We start from the raw sequence: 24,812 nt of genomic DNA, 5'->3' as shown, positions 1-24,812 counted from the left end.
GCAAAATGTCAATATCTCTGTCAAATATAAACATAAAATCACAAAATTGGTGTCAAATTAAAGCTTATACATTTACGTATTAAAATATATTTTGTTTTTGCCAATTAGCTCATTTGCATGTTGATTAAATTTGACTTAAAGACAATAATTCCCACGAAAATGCAAGAATTTCCATTTTCTTTCCTTGCAATTACCACACACTAGTACGGGCCCGTAGAAGCGAGCCCGTAGGTGCGTGCCCGTCGGTGAGTGCCAGTATGTGCAGCCCTCTCTCGCCCCTCTATCTCACCCCCTCTCTCGAATTGTGACGCCCCCTCTCTATCACCCCCCTCTCTCCACCCCTCCTCACTCTGTAAATGTATTCACAAAAAACAAATAAATAAACATTGTGACGGTGCTATGACATCACGAATGACGTCATAGCACCGTGTCTTGTCATTGGTGGACAGATAAATGGCCGTAACTTGGGAACCGCTTATCCGATTAATATCAAACCTCGAAAAGGCACATCCGCGGGTCCCCAGAAATATTCCTGGCAAGTTTCAATCAGATCGGACCGTCGATCGTGCAATAAATAAAAACATTAATTGTGACGTCATTCGTGATGTCATAGCACCGTGTCCTGTCATTGGTCGACAGATAAATGGCCGTAACTTGGGAACCGCTCGTCCGATCGATATCAAACCTCAAAAAGGCACATCCGCGGGTCCCCGGCAATATTCCTGGCAAGTTTCAATGAGATCGGACCGGCGGTTGTAGACAAACAGACAGACAAACAGACAGACAGACACATATACAGAGATTGCTGGAATTATAGATCGATGTCAGTTGCCAGATACAAGCCAGGTTGGCGATTTTTTTAAAATAATTTTAGAATTTTTAAAGTAGATTAATTAGCGTAAAATACAAAGCACAATAAATCGTTCGAAAATCATGTTACTCAAATTCATCATTGAAACTAATTACCTGGGCCTGATACAATACATAACTGCGACTAATGATGGTTGTGGTGTTTAAAGGACACATAACTTTTCTGTTTGTGTAAAAGTAGTGCAAATAGTTGTAAATGCATTTATATGCTAATTAGGTTCCACCATTATGGAAATTTACATTTTTGTAAATATCTCACCTTCCAGTACATGGACATTTGTAAATGAGGAATCTCCACCTATGTTTAGAGGGTCAATGAATAAAGTGAACAGATTTCCTTTGTTGTCAGAGATGTTGAATAGTCTTTATGGATGATATGTTAATTACAATCCCTGATCACCAGTCAGGGGGATCATATTGTTATTGCTTTTTTGCGTGCATGTCTGCGTGTTGTCACTTTTTGCTTCCGTCGATGTAAATGTGAGGTTGTATGGCTGCGAGCATCCTCTGTGTCCAACTTCTCCACCCCAAGCATCCTCTGTGTCCAACTTCTCCACCCCAAGCATCCTCTGTGTCCAACTTCTCCACCTCAAGCATCCTCTGTATCCAACTTCTCCACCCCAAGCATCCTCTGTGTCCAACTTCTCCACCCCAAGCATCCTCTGTGTCCAACTTGTTAACCCCAAGCATCCTCTGTGTCCAACTTCTCCACCCCAAGCATCCTCTGTGTCCATCTCATCCACCTTATGCATCCTCTGCATCCATCTTATTAATCCCAAACATCCTCTGTGTGAGGAGTGCTATTTCATGGTCACATCTGATCCATAATTAATACATATATAGTAATTAGATGTTGGGATTCGAACCCATTCTTATTCTTGGGATAGAAAAATAAATAATAATAATTAAAAAATGATAAAAATGCAGGTGAGCAACGCAAGACAATGTGGAAGCACAGTGATTTTGAGTGCCGACGGACATCGAAGCGGACACACCGGGAAAAATCAAGAAACCGTCAAAAAGCGTCCATGAATGAAAATATAAATAAATGAAAAAAAAAATAAAATAAACAAAAGAAAAATCAAATGCAGGTGAGCAACCCGAGACAATGGGGCAGCACGGTCTGTTACTGCTTACAATGTATAAGCATACTTCACTAGTATATTGTTGCGGTTCTTGGAACCGCATGCATCCAGACAGTGGTCCCAAGACAGTTATTCCATTATTATACGTGTAGATAGTCCCTTTCCCTTTGTCTAGTGGGACAACAAGGGAATGCGTTGCGATGATCTCATAGCTGGGTTTGCTTACATCATTTTTTCTTCATTTCGTTTTGACTCTTCTTTTCGTCTCATTATTCCTGAGGTAAATCAGCCACGTGCACCTTCACCGTGAGGTGATTATTCCTTAGGTAAATCAGCCACGTGCACCTTCACTGTGAGGTGATTATTCCTGAGGTAAATCAGCCACGTGCACCTTCACCGTGAGGTGATTATTCCTGAGGTAAATCAGCCACGTGCACCTTCACCGTGAGGTGATTATTCCTGAGGTAAATCAGCCACGTGCACCTTCACTGTGAGGTGATTATTCCTGAGGTAAATCAGCCACGTGCACCTTCACCGTGAGGTGATTATTCCTGAGGTAAATCAGCCACGTGCACCTTCACCGTGAGGTGATTATTCCTGAGGTAAATCAGCCACGTGCACCTTCACTGTGAGGTGGGCCCTCATGGAGGACAGCACGTGCGGCGCCACTCTGAGGAAACAACGTTCCCAAGCAAGCCCGAAACCTAATGTGTGCAGCCAGTCATTTCATGCGCTTTGCAGTGCGGGATTATCGACTTGAGCTTCCGATGATCTGGGGAAGATTACCGGTTGCATTAAAATAGCATGCGAATGAATACCTCTGAAGAGGCTGCACAAATGGTGTTTTTCACAACACAGGAAACAGCCAGCACGACGCCTATGCTGCACGAAACGCGTACAGAGGTCGATAAAGGTGAATCCACACCACGTTTGGCAGGATGCGCGTGTGCAAGGTAGAAGCGGCTTGTTCCTTTTCAACCAAATATCTGATACATATCCGTGTTCGCTCCGCACACGTTCGCAGAATCGGGCGAACGAGAGCGCTGACCACATACGTAATGGCCGATCCCCGCACACTGTATAGAATGTGCTCGAAGGCAGACAGAAACGCCGCTCACAAAAGATGCATGGATTTATCCATTATGATGTACCTTTGGCCCTCGCTGGCAGCAGCGGATTCCCCACGGATGGTGAACATCCTCTCGTCTCTGTGGCCAGCGAAGCTGCGATCGAGCAGGGGAATGTACAGTGCGGGCCGCGTTGATCGCGCTGGTCGGACGCCCGAGTGGTCATGCGGGACCCTCGGCCGGTTGCCAGGGCATGGCCCCGGGGTTTTTGCAGGACGACTCGCATGCCAATTTCGGTGTGGGCGATTCGTGTCATGTCGTGGGGTCGGAGCGAAATATGTTCGCTGTCCGGGATGACCTTGCCGGAAACGAAGTGAGGCCGTTTCCGGCCAAAGTTAGCGGGCCACGTGAAGGGTCGGGGCCAGTCGGAGCGCCCGGTTCAGGTGATGACGTTCGCTTTGGGGTGGCCCCTCCCCCCGCGCTGCAGGTCCTATAAAGGTCGGAGCAGACCTTCCGTCTTTGTCTTTCCTCTTTTTCTTTCACTCTCTCGATCTGGCCTCGCCCTCGCCCTCGTCCCTTGGCACAACCCGCCTCCTGCTGTCTGCACTCCACCTCCTCATCTCCACCCACACGACGTCACCCCACCTGCCAACCTGGTCCCGCCTACCACTCCGTCTACGCACCCTGGACTCCACCCCTTCTCCACTCAAGCCCCTCCTCATGGTCTCCACATGCTCTGCTGAAGCCAGAGACGACGCGCCAGCTGTCGCGTGCCGCACTACGGAGCATCACCCTCCCGAAACATATTGGTAGCGCGTCTTGCTATCAAGCAGAAAAGTACCAAGGACGTAGCCTCAACTCCTTTCCTTTCATCGGGTTGTGTGTGTGTGTGTGTGTGTGTGTGTGTGTGTGTGTGTGTGTGTGTGTGTGTGTGTGTGTGTGTGTGTGTGTGTGTGTGTGTGTGTGTGTGTGTGTGTGTGTGTGTGTGTGTGTGTGTGTGTGTGTGTGTGTGTGCGTGTGCTGGCATCTGTCTGCTTAAGTAAGACTACAGAAGATCGTTATTGTTATTATTATTTTTGCATTAAGTCTGCTCTGTGTCCGCTTTAAGTTGTTTGTTTCTTTGCTGCACCACACCTCTCTCCCCTATCTCTGCACAACACACCCCAATAAATCTTGATCGTGCCACATACCATTCCTCGCCCATTGTTAATAAATTATCATTAGGAATGTTCCCTGCTCGTTTTTGTCTTTTCTTCCATTGATCCAGCATGGTCCGAATCCTCATTTAGCTGGGACTTTATCCCCAATGATCCGTTCCTTTTAGCCGATATGTCCTTGGCAGTGTCGCTCGGCTACATCCGATCTGGAAAAGTGATCCGATTCGGTAGAGTGATCCGGTTCGGACAAGGCGTACCGAGGGCGTGTTCCCCGGTAATTAAACCACGTGATTAATTAGGTAACCCAATTAACCCAAAGACGGGAGGACCCTAGGTCACGCGGTTGAGTTATTGGCGTCCACATTCATTTAAGCGACCCACCGCATCACAAAATTATCCGTGTGGGACGGCCTACAATTCTGGCAAGTCTGGTGGGAACCGAGATAGCTTCTCCCATCTAGTGGTCTTCTCACCCGACCCCCAGCCCACAAGAATATATATATATATATATACATATATATATATATATATATATATATATATACATATATATATATATATATATACATATATATATATATACACATATATATATATATACATATATATACACACATATATATATACACACATATATATATATATACACATATACACATATATATATATATATATATATATATATATATATATATATATATATATATATATATATATATATATATATATATATATATATATATATATATATATATATATATATATATATATATATATATATATACATATATATACATATATATATACATATATATATATATATATATATATATATATATATATATATACATACATATGTAAATATATATACATATTAGTGGGGCAACTTAGCATAACAATTGTGCATTTTGTGAGGAAAGCACCAAATTTGGCACACTAGTAGCCTATCATATTATGAACATATTTGGATATTGGGCCATCTCAAAATTTTTGATGGCAGTGGAGAATGGCTGCCACAGCCATCAGCGGCTGAATTTGAGATGGCCCAATATCCAAATCTATTCATAATATGTTAGGCTACGAGTGTGCCAAATTTGGTGCTTTCCTCACAAAATGCACAATTGTTATGCTATATTTAGCTAAGTTGCCCCACTATATATAGATATATACACACCCATATATTTTTTCTTTGCTTGCAACATGCAAATCTTCTTCTTCTTCTTTCGGCTGCTCCCGTTAGGGGTCGCCACAGCGGATCATCCGTATGATCCGCATAGTGATTTGGCTTCGTTTTTACGCAGGATGCCCTTCCTGACGCAACCCTGGTCGCCTCTTACGGCACACGGATATATTACACCTATTCTAACTGGGGCATACCAGGGCCAGTACACTGGTACTCACTTCGCCGACCTCGGAAGGATGACAAGCTGAGTCAACCTCCTGGTGTGTATTAATTCAAGCGGGCAACGGGGCTTGAACTCAGGACCTTTTGGATCCCAAGCCGCTACCCTAACCACTACGCCAACACCAGGCTTGCAACATCCAAATATGAGATGTCAATGTAAATGGAAAATATAATAACAAGACATTTGGCTTAATACTGCACCCAAACACCCTTTCATTACCCCTTCACTGTATCATTCAATCTGTATTTATTTCAATGGGAAATACCACAGAGGGGTTTGGGGGCAGGTGGGGGGAGAGACAAGGGTTTAGCACATGACCTTGTTTTGAAAGGTGGTCAAACAGGCAATAGTGCAGAGAGGGTGTGACTTGGGCAGGTCAAACCAGGGCAAGTGAAATTAATAATTAAGAGAAAGAGATGAAGAATTAAAATCTGGGTCGTGGGCAGACAGTGCGAATTGGTGTGTGGGTTTTTAAAGGAGAGTGTAAGAGTCCTTAACATTACGTTCATAAAAGAAGCAATAAATTACAATTGCATGGTCATTGAGTGAATCCAGGGCAGTATTTTTTTTTTATTTTTTTTATTTTTATTTTTTTGTATACCTTGGTCGAGGCTCGTATGAGAGCAAACACATAACTCACAGCAAGGAGGCATGAGACAAGAGGGGCGGGAGTGGAAGGGACAAAACAGTGGGGAACAGACACATTAGGTGAACTGTGGAAGGGAGAGGGATGGGGATGGGACGGGGAACATGGCGAAGAGAAGATGGACATTACAGGGACTTTCAGGAAGGAAAGCAGGAGAAATGAAGGAAGTGGGCTTGGGTGGATTATCGGGGGTAGAAAAGATCGAGGATTTGGATGGGGGAAGATAAGAGGTGGTGGTGAACAGCTGTTTTGAAAGCCTGGAGGGAAGAATGGGAAAGAATAGAGTGAGGAAGTTTATTCCAAAGGCGGGAAAAAAGAGGAATGAAAGAGTGAAGATGAGCAGTGATTCGTGATTTTGGTAGTTTTACCAGAAGGGGGTTGTTGGCGGACCTTGAGCGCCCTGTGGAAATGTAGTGGGGACAAATCGCAGAGAGAGCAGGGGGGCAAGGCTGGAGAGGAGTCGGTAGAAGACAGAAAGACCACCGACCAACCTGCGGTGATTGAGTGAGAGGCCCAAAGACTCAGCTTCATTGCGGGAGATGCCGATGATCTTAAATGCCCTGGTTTCGACAGCGTTAAGCCGAGAAAGGTGGGAGGCAGGAGCACCAGCCCAGAGGGGAGAGCAGTACTCCATCAGGCTACGGACAAAAGCTTTGTAAGTGGTCAGGAGCTCAAGAGGGCCGAGGAAGGACTTGGCACGACGGAGGATTCCCAGTCGGCGACTGGCTTTTGAGGCGAGGTTGGAAATGTGACTTTCCCAGGAAAGGTCATGGCAGATAGTGAGACCTAGAAGCTTGAAAGAAAAGACTTCTTCCAGAGGATTGTTGAGAAAGTGGATGGGGGGGTTTTGTAAACGGTCCTTTCGAAGAGACATAGTGAGAGTGTGAGATTTGTCTGGATTGAAAGACATGTTCCACATGTTGGACCAGTTTGTGATTTTATCCAGATCTGCAGTGAGCGAAGAAGCTGCTGCTTGCCGGTCTGAGGGATGACAGATGGTACGGCAGAGGGTGGAGTCGTCGGCAAAGAGAAATAGAGGATTTTCCAGAGAGTCTGAGAGATCATTGATAAAAACCAGAAAAAGAACAGGGCCCAGAACGCTACCTTGAGGAACTCCAGCCTGCACAGGAAGAGGGGATGAAAGAACTCCATTTAGGGCCACACGTTGACTGCGACAGGAGAGGAAGTCTGCGAGCCATGAGTGGAGATGGCCTTGAATACCATGGGAAGAGAGTTTGGTGAGTAGGGCAGGGTGCCAGACTGTGTCAAAAGCACGTGATATGTCCAGGGATACGGCTCGGATTTCCTGTCTGGCATTGAGGACCTCCATCCATTGATGGGAGAGCAGAAGCAGCATATCCAGGGTAGAGTGACCTGGTCTGAAACCAAATTGATGATTGGAAATCAGGCCATTGGAGAAGAGGAAGGATTTCATATCTGAAGCGATGATGGATTCCATCACCTTGCTGATGATTGGGAGAAGGCTGATTGGTCTGTAGTTATAGGGATCTGTTTTTGCACCTTTTTTATGCAGGGCAGTGATGTTAGCAGATTTCCAAGCAGATGGCAGATGACCTTGGGCAAATGAGAGGGTGAATAGAACAGAGAGAGGGTGAGCAAGAGCAGAAGAGCAGGCTTTGAGGACACGTGGGCTGATGCCGTCTGGACCGGTTGCAGAATCTGACTCGAGGTTTGAAAGCAAGCTCTCCACCTTGTCAGGAGAAAAGGATACAGAGTCCAGGGACAGTTGGGTGCGACTGGGTAAAGTGGGTAGAGATAGTGATGGGTTTAGGACACAAGATTTAGCTGCAAACACCGAGTTTAGACATTCAGCTTTATCACGTGTGGAATCAGCAGTGCGGCCATTTGAGGTAAGGGAGGGGATGGAGGGGGAACATACACCAGAAACAGATTTGATTAAACGCCACCAGGATTTTGAGGAGGGAGAGAGGTTTGAGAGTTCAGACTTGAGATGAGAAAGATGTTGTTTTCTGGCTCTCCTGAGGGTAGATACACACTTGTTCCGAGCTTTGTGGAAAGAACTGAGATTGCCCTCAGTTGGGTTTGCTTTCCATGAGGCAAAGGCAAGTTGTTTCAGGACAACTGCCTCGCCACAAGCTTCAGTAAACCAAGGGCGGGAGGAAGGGTAAGACAACTGAACACGAGAGGGGATAAATCTGTGCATGAGGGAGAGCAAGTTTCTTTGAAAGAATTCCCAGGATGAGTTGATGTTTGAGAAAGTAGTAATAGGAGACCAGTCTGTAAGTTTGATGGCTGCTCGGAGACCCTGCCAGTCGGCTTGAGTGAAATGCCAGACTCGACGGCGGTGAGGTGGTTCTCTGATAACAGCCAGAGAGATGTCCGCTTTGACAAGGACGTGGTCAGAAGAACCAATTGGAGCGAAGGAAGAGCAGCAGATATTGTCAGGGAAATTTGTCAAAACCAGATCCAGAAGAGATGGAGTACCATTGGTTGAGATCCGGGTCGGGAAGTTGACCGATTGAGTCAGTCCCAATGAGTCGCAGAAAGCTTTTGCTGAGGTGCCATGGCAGGTGAGAGAGGTACCCACACCAAGCCAACTGGCGTGATGACAATTGAAGTCACCACATAAGAGGAAGAGAGAGTTTGGATGAGAAGATAGAAGATGGTCCATGTTTTCGGATAGTGAGGTGTAGATGGAGTCATCACTGTTCGGTGGACGGTACAGTACACATATAAACATGAGGTGGGAGTGGAGGGGAAGCCGAAGCCAGAGGTATTCCTGGGGGTGTGGGGAGTGAGAGCAGTGCATGGAGAGTGAGGAATAGAGTCTTTGATGAAGAGAGCAACACCTCCACCAGGACGAGGCTCAGGTCTGTCATACCGTAAGAGGGAGTAGCCAGGGAGAGATACTTGGGAGTCAGACACGTCATGGGAGAGGAAAGTTTCTGTTAGGCAGATAATGTCTGGTTTGTCAGTGGCAACCTGCATGGAAAGATCTGAAAGGTTTGAGCGAAGGCCCCGGATATTTGAGGTCCACACTTTTAATGAAGAGGAAGGGGAGGAGGCTTTGGGTGCAGGACGTGGAGGGGGAGGGGGAGGGTAGGACAAGGGACGAGGGGGCAGGTAAGGAGGGTTGCTGAAGGAGTGTGGGGTATTGCAGAACAGCGAGGGGAGGGGGCCGAATGAGGAGGAGAAAAGGCTCTGTGGTGCTGGGGGAGAGGGGGACAAGAGACAAGGAAGAAGGCAGTTGAGGATTTGAGGAGGTGGAGTGAAGAGATGGAGGTGAGAGGGCAGTGGAGGGAGGCAGGTTGGTGGATGAGAGGGGGGCAACTTTGAGAAGGAAGAGTGAGGGGGATGAAAGGTGGGAGAAAGGTGAGGGGGAGTTTTTGAGAGAGGTGAGAGGGAGGCTTGGAGGGAGAAGAGTGGGATGGTTGCTTTGAGAGTGAGAGTGAGGGGTGAGGGGGGTGAGTTGGCACTGAAGTTGGAAAAAAAGAATGTTTGATGGAAAGCGAGCATCCATGGCAAACTGTGGTTTTTAAAAGTTTTAGGTCAGAGATGCGATTTAACACAATTCTTGATGGATGCAATGAAGGCGAATTCAGAGCATGGAGAGAAGAAGCGCTGTAATAGTTGGATTTTTTAGGCAAGGAATGAAGGAAAGGTCGAAATGAGAGCAGTCTGTTAAAATAGCAGAAGAGTAGTGCAAATTTAATTGCCAAATGATAGTCCTGTATGATTTCAAGTGGCCATCTGTTTTGGCAGAAAATTTAAATATATTTGCTCGAGTTTAATAAGATATCAGAATGGCTTGACACAATGCCAAAAAGTAAGGAGACGAAGGAGGGATTATTGCATATAATGATAAGATCGAACATTTCTACAAAAACCATGGCTACATAAGTTGCAGCAACATGAGACATCCCTACATTCTATATTAATATTTCGGCACGCCCCTTTCTTTGTTCCACCATCAGATTTTTGTTGCTGCATGAAATGAAACAAGCTTTGACATATATAGTAATGATATTATTGTCTTCCTTAAGAGGCCCCTCAAAATTAGTTTTGATGATTATGGTAGTTAAATCTTATTATTATCTATATTAATATTTCGGCACGCCCCATTTTTTGTTCCACCATCAGATTTTTGTTACTGCATGAAATGAAACAAGCTTTGACAAAAAAGTAATGTGATGGTGGAAAATCTGATGGTGGAACAAAAAAAAGGGGCGTGCCGAAATATTAATATAGATGATATTATTGTCTTCCATAAGAGGCCCCTCAAAATTCGTTTTGATGATTATGGTAGTTAAACAGTTCATGTTCTCCATTTGCAAAATGGGAGGAATTATTGCACAAAAAAGAAATAAAAATGTTTCCCATTTTTTACAGGACCACTAAGATGAGTTCGTAAAACCTTTTGTAGAGTATGTTATTATTAATCGCTATACGCCATCGTAAATCGCTCATGTTATTGAGCTGTCAATAAGCTATCAATCATAGACATATAATAAACTCACTTGAGTATTCATATCTCTATTTCAATGCGTAATATCAAGCGGTACCTTCATGATGACCTAATAAAACCGGTCTCGATGTCCGTCCGTCCGTATATCTGTTCACAAAAACCGATCGTGATGCATTTTAAGGCTTTCCGAGAGCTTTGGAGAGATTACCTACACTCCCGCACAGTGCCGTTTTTATTATTCCTACTGCACTTCATTAGAACATAGATCGTGGATGGATGCACAGATCCCAGGAGAACAACTATAGCTGTACAGAACAATTCATATCATCGATGGATAAAAATGATATTTAATTGATATTATAATAAATTGTTTATTTAAAATATCTTCAAATTTTGTGAGTTTTTAGTTTGTTGTGAAATATTAGGTCCTCGGGTTTCCGCATAGCGGCATACAGGCTTAAGTCGTACTTCTGTTTACTACCATAGAAAAATCACAGAACCATCCGATCGACATGCTGTTAACAGTTTCAGAATCAGCTAAAATCTACAAGATATGAATATGTATGTCGGACACATGTCGGACACACACGAAACTGATCCGGCCTTTTGGATCACTTTAAAGTAGGGTGCCCTGTAATTTTAATGCGCTCTATGGGTCCTCCGGAACTCACGAATGGTACACGTTGTGTAGTCACTAAACTACGTGGTAATGTCATTGAAGTGGAGCGACTGCGGGACAGTCGAAGGGGAAAACCTGAATGATAATCAATGGATAAAAATGATATGATATATTGTTTAAAATACATTCATGCTATCTGTCTTTTACCATATGTTGCCAGTTACGCCAGTCAAAGATGGGCACCTTTACTAGTCTACTTACAATTGTGAAAGTTCCCAACAACACAGACTCCCCCGATCCCCTGTAACCACCAACATATCCAGTGGTCGGGTAAGGGTTGTAAATCCTACCCAGAACTATTCATTTGAAGTTAAATAACAAACATTTGTTCAAAATGAAAGAAGATGGAGGGATGCCTCACCCGGTGCTGCAAGTTATGTTGGCGTGTTGAGTTTTACCATAATGCAATTATCCCTACATTATTTATATATTTGCTTTTTAGCATTATGAGCTATTCCAACATCTTTTATAAGAGAGAAAAACTTATTTTACTTGCATAAGGATGTCTTACATATGACTGCTCATCCTGCACTCCAGGTTACACCATTCTCAAGCTCTGCCACGTATAAAAAGCAGCAGTAGAAGCTATACCTACTGATACTTTCAAACAAACATTTGAATAACTTGTGCTGCACATTTCCCATTTTGTTTATTACTGTGCTGTTTTCTACATGGAGCTTGCGAGTTCCACATCTCCTGCGACTTTCAAGACCTAACATTCAACATCCTCATGATATTTTAATCACAAACATCTCAATTGCCTCATAATTATTGCAGTTGTAGTATGCCATGCTGATGAGTTCAAATGAGAACAAAGCCGATTGATGAGTGAAGCATTTGGTCCGCGGTTCCACAAACTTATGATTGCCACTAAATAGAAAAATCAAATGTTGTGTTTTCAATCAAGACAACAACTGCTATGCTGAAAAGTTTGTACATACTGTTGCTGCACTCATGTGTGTGTGCGCTTGCACAAGCACACACCACACACACATTTTTTTGTGATGTTGAAGGCTCCAGGCACGGACTGAATAGTCCTCATCGAGGCCAAGCCTTAAACAAAAAGAACTGCATGAATAGAAAAGTAAGGAACGAGAGAATAGTCTAAGAGTTTTTGAGAAAGTAAAAAGTCTGCTTTTTGAAAAGGGAAGGTCATAAGTGTTTGGGAAGATGTGAGAAGGTAAAGAGTTCCAGAGTTTGGCAGTGGAGTCGAACAAACAAACATCGTAACTGCCCACCCTTGAGTTGCCAATGGCCACACAATAATCATGTGATTTAGTGGCTTGTCAAGTATTCATTGGTCTCACTAATGGTGGAGGTACACAAGCAGCAAGTTCTTACGAGCAGAAACCGAAGTAATACCTGTAGAAAAGAGAAAGAGAGCCTACGATGCGGCGTAATTTGAGTGGGTCAAGTTTTGAGGTCACATTGGTAGAGATGACAAGTCAAATAACTTTGTATTCCATTCTGCCCAGTAAGTATGTGGAGCTGGGACCTCCACAGATGTGAGAGCAGTACTCTATATAAGGACGAATCAATCCTTTATATTGTTGGAGCAACTGTTCAGAGGAGAAGAATCTTCGACATCTGAACAGGACTCCCAATATATTCGAGGCAGATTTAGCTATTTGCGTAATGTGTGGATTCCAGGATAAATTTGAAGTTAGAGTAATAACTAGTAAGTTTATTGTATAACATGGTAAAATTGCAGAGCTTTCAAAGGAGATTGGAGAGATGAGAGGAGTTTTAGAGAGAGGAATGAGAAGAAATTTCGTTTTTGAAGCATTAAACTTAACTTGATTACATTTGCCCCACTGGGAGATCTTGTCCAAATCCGAATTTCAAGAGGTGGCTGTGATGACACGAGATGTAGATTGAGTTAGGGAAGAGGGGGCAGATGGGAAAGACAGGGAGGAATGTAAGAAAGGACAAGTCTGAAGACGACGATGGTTCACGAGCGGTATTTGACGATGTAGATTGTTTCCGAAGTCAAGGATGAGACAATGTGATAATGTTTGACCAAGTTATAAAAATGATCAACATGATGTGGTATGAGTAGCAGGTTATTAACTGCAAAATGTCGAAAACCCGGTTTCGTTCAACAACTTAAAAAATTTGACCTTTGCATAACATTTAAAGGTCACAAAACAATGTTGTGGACATTAAAATAAGGAAACAGGATACGTGCTATAGCTTATTGGAGTTAGTTCGTCGAAGAAGGTCGAAAACCCGGTTCGATTCCCACAACTTTGAAAAATTGACCTTTGTGAACTATAAAGGTCAAAGGTCAAGGATTATGACCTTTGGTGCAAAACTTCCTCTGGAAGATTCCAGGAACAATATAACGTCATATAGGCTATATGGCATTTCGCACTCCTCGGATTATCCATACTTTGATGAAATCAGCGTAAAAACAAACTTGAAGGGGACGCCACGGGCAAGGTGTTCGAGACAGAGCAAAATGGTTTCAAGACTTTTGGTGGGGAATGACCTCAAGATTATGCAGAAAAATATCGTCATCAGAGCTCTCAAAGTTTGGGCAGTCGTATGATTTTTATATCAAAATTCGTAATTTTCTAATTTCGTGACCTTGTGACCTTGACATTGGGACGAAAAAGGAAAAAAAAAAAAAAAAAAAAAAAAAAACGAGCTCCGTGGAGCTATGCAGGTGCCATTGGGCTAACCAAATACCAAAAACCCCTGCCAGATTCGACAAACCCCTCGGAGAAGATGCAAGTTGAAATCGGCTACCCCCAAAAAACACATGTTTTTTGGGTGTGGCTCCGCCCATAATGGGCGCACCACGCCCATTCTCAGGAAAACACAACTAGATCATGATATAAATCTCCCAGCAAAATTTTATTAGGATCGGATCAAAACCAAGGGAGTTCTGCTTGGGACAGACAGACGGACATTGCAGTGTTTTGCAAACGCGTGTGTGTGTGTGTGTGTGTGTGTGTGTGTGTGTGTGTGTGTGTGTGTGTGTGTGTGTGTGTGTGTGTGTGTGTGTGTGTGTGTGTCCAGACAGACAGACAGACACACACCAATAACGAATATAGTGGTCACTTATTTTTTTCGTGAAAATATTTTTTCGTGAACCAATATCAGCTGTAGATCTTGCCTTGCGAAAGCCGTATTGGTGATCAGATAGAAGACTGCAAGATTCAATATGCTTGAGAAAATGGGAATTGAGAAGACATTCAAAGACTTTGGAAACAGTGGAAGTCAGAGCAATTGGACGGTAGTTAGAATGGTTTGAACGATCACCCTTCAATAAAATAAATAGGCTGTACTCACACATGTTACCAGGAAAGCGGAAAAGTTTGGGTTTTTAAACAAAAACGAAACAAACGAGCAATTATGGGTGGCAAGTTCTGAAGCACATTCCTTCAAGACACTGGGAGGAATGCCATCTTGCCCATCGACCTTGTTTATGTCCAGAGAGAGGAGTATTTTTTTTTTGACTGCATGAAAAGAGATTATAGGGAGAGACATAGGATTGGTGAGGGGGGCATCAGAGGTAGATGGAATAGTAGAATCATCCAGTGAGGAGAAAAGTGAACCAAAAAGAGTTGCTTTATCTGTCGGAGAGACAGCGATAGTATCATCGGAACGGAAAAGTGAAGGAAAGGTAGAGCGACAGAAGTTGTTGGAGATACTTTTATCTAAGGACCAGAAAGATGTATTCGTGGAAGGAGATGAGAGGTTGTCATATTTCTTTTGAATAAAGGAATGCTTCGCCTTACGAACAACATGTTTGCAATGATTTCTGGCGGATATGAAAGCTGAATGCGAGTCGAAGGAAGAAGAGTTTTTCCACGTCCAATATGCGACATCCCTTGCACGAATGGCCGCAGAGCAGGAACTATTGGACCAATTATAATTGGTTGGAGAGATAGACTTGAAAGAGAAGGGAATATTAAGCCTCCATTCCTGCAACAATAACCTCATCTATACGTCCAGCAGAGATAGAGGCAGCGCCCGAGGAGAGGCCTTAGTCTTTCCAGGGAAACTCAGAAAGGAAGTTTTGTAAACCAGTCCAGTCAGCATTAATGAAATGCCAATACTGGCGTTTTGTCGGAGCAGTCAGATGAGAGGAAGTGGTGGTAAGTAAAGTGATGTTCACAAGATTGTGGTCAGAAGAACCAATTGGAGGTGAAATTGTGTAGCTGTAATGCAATGGATTGGAAGTGAAGAATAAATCCACAGTATTGGTAGTGTGGTCATGACGATCTGGGATATGGGTAGGGTGGGTGATAATTTGTTCCAAATCTTTAAGAATGGAATATGTAAGAGCTTCACCCCCCCCCCCCCCCCCCCCAGCATCTGTATGGGAAGATTTCAGCCACTCCCTGTGGTGTACATTGAAGTCTCTGAGATAGAGAAATTCTGCTTGAGGGTGTTCGGATGTCATGGCCTCATGGCAAGAGTTCAGCTAGTCAAAGAAAGCTATAAAGTTTGTAGAATTGGGAGAGCAGGAAGTGAATCAGAGAAAGATGGTCGGGAGACAAATCTTAAGCCAGATGACAAAAGTTTGGAGATTCAAGGTCCACAAGGCATACAGCAGGAGTTTTGATGTTGTTGGAGTTGTCGAACATGCACATGTGCACCCACCCACGCACACACAATAATAATGCCTTAAACTGTACATGATACATCGAAAGGTAGTCCATCAATCACAGAAACTTACAAGCCATTCCAATACACTCAACAGTGTCCCATGAACTCGTGCGAACACATTGTCATAATAACACCACTCTGATGGCATCAGGAATGCAATGAAAATGGTTGCACGGACCATCACATCGCATGTCCATGGCAGGACAACCACTTTGATATTTAACACCTGCTGATAGATCAGCCTCTCAAAGCATTAACAAAGAGTCCAGGATCCTGTAATAACATGCGGCGATGACCCGCGACATGTTTATTTCCGTTACCCTTCAGAGAAACCAAATTAATCAGATCCCACAGGAAGTCCCAGACAAGAAAGATGAGGAATAACCGAGATTAGAAATGGCAGAATAGAAAGAGCAGAATAAAAAGAAGAAGACGAGGAATAAGAAGAAGACTGGCTAGTGGCTCATACCACCTCCTAGTCCTGGTACGATCAAAGTGGTAGTCACAATCAGGGAAGGAATTGTTGATGCAGGGCCCTCTGTTAACCAAATGTATCAAAAGGGTTGTAAATCTGTCTGTCTGTTTGTCTGTGTCTGTCCCGAGCATAGCTCCGTGGGTTTTTCAATTTGCATCTTCTCCTAGGGGGTTTGTGGAATCTGACAGGGGTTTCGTTATTTGGTTAGCCCAATGGCACCTGCATAGCCCCACGGAGCTCGATTTTTCATTTTTGTCCCAAGGTCACAAGGTCACGCAACTTAGAAAATTGCGAATTGTGTTTTTAGGGGGTAGCCGATTTCAATTTGCATCTTCTCCTCGGGGGTTTGTCGAATGTGGCAGATGTTTCGGTATTTGGTTAGCCCAATGGCACCTGCATAGCCCCATGGAGCTCGATTTTTCATTTTCGTCACAAGGTCACGAACTTAGAAAATTTCGAATTTTGACATAAAAATCAGACCGCCCAAACTTTGAGAGCTCGGATGACAATATTTTTTATGCATAATCTTGAGGTCATTCCCCACCTAAAGTGTTAAAACCATTTTTCTCTATCTCGAACACCTTGCCCGTGGCGCCTCCTTCAAGTTTGTTTTTACGTTGATTTCATCACAGTTTGGATAATCTGAGGAATGCGAAATGCCATATACCCTATATGACGTTATATTGTTCCTGGAATGTTCCAGAGGAAGTTTTGCACTAAAGGTCATAATGCTTGACTTTTTAAGTTACAAAGGTCAAATTTTCAAAGTTGTGGGAATCGAACCGGGTTTTCGACCTTCTTCGACGAACCAACTCCAATAAGCTATAGCACGTATCCTGTTTCCTTATTTTAATGTCCACAACATTGTTTTGGGACCTTTAAAGGTTATGCAAAGGTCAAATTTTGAAAGTTGTTGAACGAAAACGGGTTTTCGACATTTTGCAGCTAATAATCTGTCACTCGTACCACATCATGTTGATCATTTTTATAACTTGGTCAAAAATTATCACATTGTCTCATCCTTGACTTCTGAAACAATCTACATCGTCAAATAACGCTCGTGAACCATCGTTGTCTTCAGAATTGTCTTTAGTATTTTACTTGTATGTCCCTGTAAGTTTCTTTTTTAATGGAAAGGTTCAACAGTCACATTTTATATTTTGTGGACATGGTATAGCCCTTTATTGTGCATACATGTATTGGATTTGTACACGACTACGATAAGGTAGTAAAGGGATAAATAATTGCGCCGTGATTGTTGTGCATACACGGCTCAGAAGCAGAATTTCTTTTCCGTCAAACAATCACAGGAATTAAGACGATCAGTGAGATAGCAAACAACATGTGCACAATTCATTTGTACGTACTTTATACGGCGCCTAACGTCTAATCAATCGACTCTGAGCAAGTCGCGTTCTGGAGATGACGTCGACGGTCACGTGACCTGCGGTTCGCTGAACTCAACTTTTTTGAGGGGCGGGGCATAGCAAGTTGTGAAAAGCACGAGAAATGTTCGAAATATTGGTCTAATTATCCCATTTTTTATTTTAAAAAAGAAACATGGGTGATTTCTTCACCAGGAAGGTCAAGTTAATATATAAATAACCAGAAACTTTTGAGCATCATGGGACCTTTAAGCTCTTGTAAAACCAATGGGTTTATTCCCCGAACCACAAGCAAATAAAATGAGGGAATGGTGGAATCGTGACGGAGGAGATGGCGGGTTGGGAGAGAGAGACAGAGTCAGAGACAGAGACAGAGTCAGAGACAGAGACAGAGACAGAGACAGAGACAGAGAGGGACCATTGTCTGTGCAGAGCGTTGGTGCTGCCGAAGCAGTCTCCTTGGCTATTGGGTACAATCCTGGATGGGTTGCCACTCCGACACAGGATACCAGCAAGCTGGCACTCATTTTGCCGACCTCGGAAGGATGACAGGCAGAGTCAACCCCACCTGGTATTAATTCAAGAGCTGATCGGGATTCGAACAGAGGACCCGAGGATCCAAAGCCCACCACGCAAACCATTAAACCAACATCAAGCATGGGTGGGGAGGGAAGGAAGGAAGGGAGGAAATACAATTCATAAAGAATGATTAGATACGGTGAGGAAAAATGAATTGAAGGAACTTAGGCCTTACGGATACGAAAAAATCCTTTTACAACCTCAATAAATCGCAACATTACAAACTTTTGGTCAAATGAGTTAACTCAATTTTCAACTATGAACTCAAAACATGACTTCATGATCTTTTAATGAAAACTTCAACCGGGTGGTTCAAAACAAACACGTTTGTCGACACAAAATTCCACAGTTATCATTCGCTTTGATCTAGAATGATGACGTCAGAGCGTCGCTTCTGTCACTCGCTCCGACGTGGCGACGTTCTCACACTTGTGCTCTATTACTGTTAATGATGAGCAGGGAAGCAGCACGTACCATTTTTAATGTCTCTCGTATGATTGATTGAGCCGGGTTTAACCACCGACGTCTCAAACTCAGACCGGATGCTCGAACCACAAAGTAGGGGAAGAAGAAGAAGAACAAGAAGAAGAAGAAGAACAAGAAGAAGAAGAAGAACAAGAAGAAGAACAAGAAGAAGAAGAAGAAGAACAAGAAGAACAAGAAGAAGAACAAGAAGAAGAACAAGAAGAAGAACAAGAAGAAGAAGAAGAAGAAGAAGAAGAACAAGAAGAAGAACAAGAAGAAGAAGAAGAAGAAGAAGATTGTCTTGCTCCAAATCCAACGGACACAACCATCTCCATTTGCTCCATTATATTAAGATAGATTCTCGCAAAAGGTCTCGTTATAATGACGAGCATTTCCTATCAAACTCTACATTTCCATGCGACGATAAATAAACAAATCCTACGGAAGAAGCCACAAGATTGTCGGGCGAAGTTAACAAGAGCCGCCATTGACACACAGCCGCGGAGGTATATGGAAGTGCGTCGAGTGTACGAGGTGCGGTGGGACGCAAGAAGCACGCGGGCCGCCATCTACTCCACTTTATTGCGCGACCAGAAGCACACTCCTGCCACCCCGAGCGGGCGAGGCATGATATACGAAAACCCAATCACGTGACACAGCACACTCCTCCCCTCGTAAAATGACCCGTCACACGATGAATGGACAATCACAACATGACCATCTGAAACCCATCAACACTCATAATCCTCCAAGTACCGCGGCCGCACCCTGACCCGCCTCGGACGGGCAGCGCCACCAGACAGCCCAGGCTCAGATGCCTCCCGGCTCGGTCGAGGTGACACCCTCGCCGGACTCGCACTTTCCGCAACACCAGCCACCCCCGACCGCCCAGCCTGCTCGACGTCCCCGGGTAGGACGGCATCAGGCGAAGCCCCCCTCGGCGTCGGCCCAACCAGCCCCGGCGATACAACGTCAGGTGCCGGCGATACTACCGGTGGGGGTCCCGCATCGTTCGGCCCAGGGAGGTGTGCGGGGGGGGGGGGTGACGCTGAACAGCGATCATGCATTTGGTCCACGTGCCGCTTCCACACATCCCCACCATCAGTCCGCATCATGTAATTCGCCGGCCCCAGCACCCCAGAGACCACCGCCGGCACCCATTTGGCACCGTGGAAATAATCGCGTACCATTACCCGCTGCCCCACCTCGAAGCTGCGCAGCAGCGTCGGACGCGACATAGCCCCACTCCCCGACCCTCCAGGTCACAGCAAATCCAGCCTGGACCGCAAAGCCCGTCCATAGAGACGAATGGCCGGCGAATCACCCGTGACAGGATGAACTGCGTTCCTGTAATGGAGCAAAAAGACACCGACCACCGCCTGCACAGGTGCAATCCCCCCCTGCGCAAAACCCGCTTCAACATCTTGACAAACGACTCAGCTTGGCCATTCGTCTCAGGATGATACGGTGCGGACCTTAGATGTCGAATACCATTCTGGCGCATAAATTCATCAAATACACCCGCGATGAACTGCGGACCGTTATCAGAGACCAGGATCTCCGGCAACCCTTTATTAGCAAAGATCGTCCGCAGTTTCTCTACCGTAATGCTTGCTGAAGTATGCTGCATTACTACAACCTCCGGCCATTTAGAGAATGCATCGATCACAATCAAAAACATTTTGCCATTAACCGGTCCCGCAAAATCTACATGGACCCTCTGCCAAGCTCTCTGGGGCAGGCCATAGTCCCGAAGCTCGACGCGGGTTATCAGCATCTGTCTGGCACGTGGTGCAACGCTTAACCAACTGCTCAATGTCTTTGTCCAACCCCGGCCACCACAACAGGCTACAAGCAAGACTCTTGGTCTTCACGATGCCAAGGTGACTGACATGCAGTTCTTCCAAACACCGCTGCCTGAACTTCGGTGGAATCACGGTCCTCATTCCCCACATTACGCACCGTTGGACCAACGACAGCTCCGCTGCACGTGACGTGAAAGGTTGAAACGCCGGTGTCGAAGGCAGATCGCTCCAATTCCCCGTAGAAATCGCCTGGACGACACGGGCAAGCACCGGATCACGAGCCGATGCCACCACGACCTGTCTGGCCGTGACCGGCCCGCTTTGGACCTGGCCCAGCGCGAACACATCGACCCGGTCACTCAACTCAGACACAGCTGGACCCTCCGCACACGGCCAGCATGAGAGCCCGTCGCAGTTAGCATGCTTATCGGTGCTCCGGAACTGAATATCATAATCGTAAGTACCCAGAAACAGACACCACCACTGTATTCACGCGGCTGCTACCACCAGCACCCCACGTTCGGGTCTCAGGATGAATTGCAGCGGTTTGTGATCCGTCTGCAAAGTGAAATGCCGCCCCAGCAGATATTGATGAAACCTCCGCACACCCCAGACGAGGCTGAGAGCCTCACGCTCAATCTGGGCATATCCGTGCTCTGCTGTGGACAGGGTCCGGGATGCAAAACAAACAGGCCGCTCGGAACCATCGTCCATCCTGTGGGAGAGCACTGCCCCGATGCCATATGCAGAGCTGTCGCATGCCAATAGGAGCGGACGCGCAGGCTCATAGTGCACGAGGACCGTATCCTCTGTGAGCAGCCGCTTGACGTGGTCGAACGACGCCTGGTGTGCAGGCCCCCAAGCCCAGCGCTTGTCCTTCTTGAGCAACTGTGTTAACGGCGCAAGTTGTGAGTTGAGCCCGCGCACGAACCTTTGGTAATACTGGGCCATGCCAATGAACGAGCGCAGCTGCGTCTTGTCGCGAGGCGGTGGCATGTGTTGAATCGCTTCCACCTTCCGAGGACCTTTCAACAGCCCCTCCGGCGTGATGATGTGCCCGAGGTATTCCAAGCGCTGCTTGAAGAACGCGCACTTGTCCCTGTTCAAGCGCAGGCCGCACGCTTCTAGCTTCGTCAGCACTTGGGAAATGTTCGCAAGATGCTCGTCCGCCGTTTTCCCCGCAATGAGCACATCGTCCAGGTAGGTCTGAGCGGGCAGGCCAATGCAAACCTGATCCATGGCTTTCTGCCACAAAGCTGGGGCCGAAGCAATCCCAAAACAGAGTCGGGTATATCGATAGAGTCCTTGACACGTGTTGATTGTCAAAAGCTCGCTACTCCCGGGATCCATCGGCAGGTGAAAATATGCATCACACAGGTCTAGCTTCATGAAGTATCGACTCCCCGCCAATCGCGCATATATTTCATCGATTGACGGCAGTGGATATTGCTCCACGCTGAGCCCCGGGTTAACCGTGGATTTGAAGTCCCCGCACAATCGGACGTCTCCATTCCGTTTCAGCACCGTGACAACCGGGGTGGCCCAATCCGAGCACGACACCCGTTCGATCACTCCACAGGCCTCCAGCCTATCCAGTTCACCCTTGACCTTGTCCCGCAGGGCATACGGCACCGGACGCGGTTTACAAAATGGAGGAACCACCCCCTCCTTCAAGAAGAGTTTCGCCTCCATGCCCTTGAGTTTCCCAAGGTCGTCGCTAAACAACCCTTGATGTCTTTGAAGAATCTCCTCCAACTGATCCTCCCACTGGCTCGGCATGGGTTGCACAAGGTGAACTGCGGCCCAGTCTAGCCTGATGCGGGCCATCCAATCTCGGCCGAGGAGAGACGGTGCCCTCCCCCGCACGACGTACACCCGAAGCGTGGCGACCTGGCCTTGGTACCGCACAGACACGTCTGCCATCCCGACTGGCGTTATCTTCTCGCGGGTGTACGTGAACAGCGTGAGGTTGGACCTGATAAGCCTCAAGCCGTTGAGTCTACGCGCGGTCTGCTCGCCGATGAGCGACACCGCTGCTCCCGTATCGACCTGGAACGTGATCGGCGTTTCGTTCACTTAGTCTTCCACCGTCATCGGGCGCGCCGTCGCCGGGCCAATTGAAAACAGGCTCAACAACGGCCGCCGGTTCCGCCCCGAGTCGCCTCGCACATCGCCGTCCATGACCTTAACGGTGGCCGTCGCCCCACGGCACACACGCGTCAAATGACCCACCTTGTGACAATTCAAACACACGTTGCCTTTACACGGGCATGCACGGCGCAGGTGTCGACCTCCACATCCCAAGCATGTCCGCGGGGTCACCCCGCCGCACGCGCGGCCGCGTGGCGACGTCCGACCCGCATCGAAGGTCGTGCGCGCGTCCCGGGGTGCTCGCGACCCCGCGTGGCCGGTGATGGCTCGAACATCCCCGCGAGTCCCCTCGACCGCCGTAGCCGTGCTGACCGCCGAGTCGAATGTAATGGCTTCATCCTTCAGCCGTAAAACCGCTGAAACCATCTTCGCATCTCGTAAACCAGCAATAAAACGATCTCTGAGCTGAGCTGGACGCTCTCCCGCCGTGAACTTGCAGGCCACGGAAGAACGCTTAATCCGCGCCACGAACTCAGCGACGCGTTCCTCTGCCCCTTTCGAGAGGCGATCGAACTGGAATCGAGCGAGCTGTAATGACTTCTCCGGCGCCATGTGTGCTTTCATTTTCTCCACAATGTCCCGAAACGACAGCTCGTCATCCCGGGGCCTGTTCGGTGCCACTAAATCACCCAGCAGCCGATAATGCTCCGGCGAAAGCGAAGCGAGCAAGATCGACTTCTGCTTGCTCTCGTCGACCACATCGTTCATGTGGAAATAGCATTCCAATTGCTCCGAAAACAATTCGAAGTCGTTCCCGTCGAAAACGGGCACAAGTCCGCATTCAACCATCCTCGTCGCCAACTAGAGTGTACGCGGTGCAGTGGGACGCAAGAAGCACGCGGGCCAGCATCTACTCCGCTTTATTACGCGACCAGAAGTACACTCCTGCCACCCCTAGCGGGCGAAGAATGATATACGAAAACCCAATCACGTGACACAGCACAGTGCGAAGTCCCGAAGGGACTTTATACATTCTCATGAAAATAAAACCAGCATTGTAATTCGATTATTCCATCCTGCTTTATCTGATTTCTCGGGCAGAGAAAGGAAATTTCAGCGAGTGTGGAGAAAACGACATTATCTCCCTCTCTTACACACATTCGTTATACGTGACGTGTTACAGTACATCTTATACACACACACACACACACACACACACACACACACACACACACACACACACACACACACACACACACACACACACACACACACACACACACACACACACACACACACACACACACACACACACACACACACACACACACACACACACACACACACACACATATGAACACACACACACATACACACACACACACACATACGTACACACACACACACACACACACACACACACACACACACACACATATGAACACACACACACATACACACACACACACACATATGAACACACACACACACATATGAACACACACACACACACACACACACACACACACACACACACACAAACATATGAACATACCAGTGTTTTCCTCTGCCTCGTTTTGATCACACTGATTCTGAAACGTGGTCTTCTGTCGGTGGGTCATAATTATTTCTCTCGAAATCTCTCTCTGAAAACGTGCTTCTGAAAAGGCGAATTTCAAGAATTCGCAAAACACCGCACTGATGTGCTCTATGACGTCACAATGTAGACTTCTCGGTGTTGTGATATGAATTGCAACGTACACGGTTGCTCAGGGAACAAACTCAAAGCCCCTGTGAAATACGCTCTTGGCAAAAATTCCTGTATTCGAGAGAAACCACCGGTCCGACGTCATTGAAACTTGCCGGTATATTGCTGGGGACCTGTGGATGTGCCTTTTCAAGGTTTGATATTAATCGGACAAGTGGTTCCCAAGTTATAGCAATTTATTTACCAACCAATGAGAGTACACGGTGCTATGACGTCACGATTGAAGTCACAGTTCTTCTTCTTCTTTTTCACGTTTGTACATCGTAT

The 24,812-nt window shown here is 46.1% G+C and overlaps 1 protein-coding gene across 1 annotated transcript in view; it reads right to left on the bottom strand.

Moving 5' to 3' along the window:
* The window catches only part of LOC147025255 (ubiquitin carboxyl-terminal hydrolase 17-like protein 6), a 75,292-nt gene extending 56,326 nt beyond the window's left edge, over window positions 1-18,966 (bottom strand). The window contains exon 1 of the mRNA XM_085883678.1: window positions 18,891-18,966. The gene's annotated coding sequence lies outside the window, so the exon portion shown is untranslated. The remainder of the gene's footprint in view (window positions 1-18,890) is intronic.
* Window positions 18,967-24,812: the final 5,846 nt, after the last annotated feature.

Source organism: Eptatretus burgeri, chromosome 6 (genome assembly GCF_056783735.1).
Source record: "Eptatretus burgeri isolate ZD-2024b chromosome 6, Ebu_testis_v1, whole genome shotgun sequence".
Taxonomy (NCBI): domain Eukaryota; kingdom Metazoa; phylum Chordata; class Myxini; order Myxiniformes; family Myxinidae; genus Eptatretus; species Eptatretus burgeri.
The sequence above is the reverse complement of the archived record's forward strand: the minus strand, read 5'-3'. Positions and strand labels throughout refer to the sequence as shown.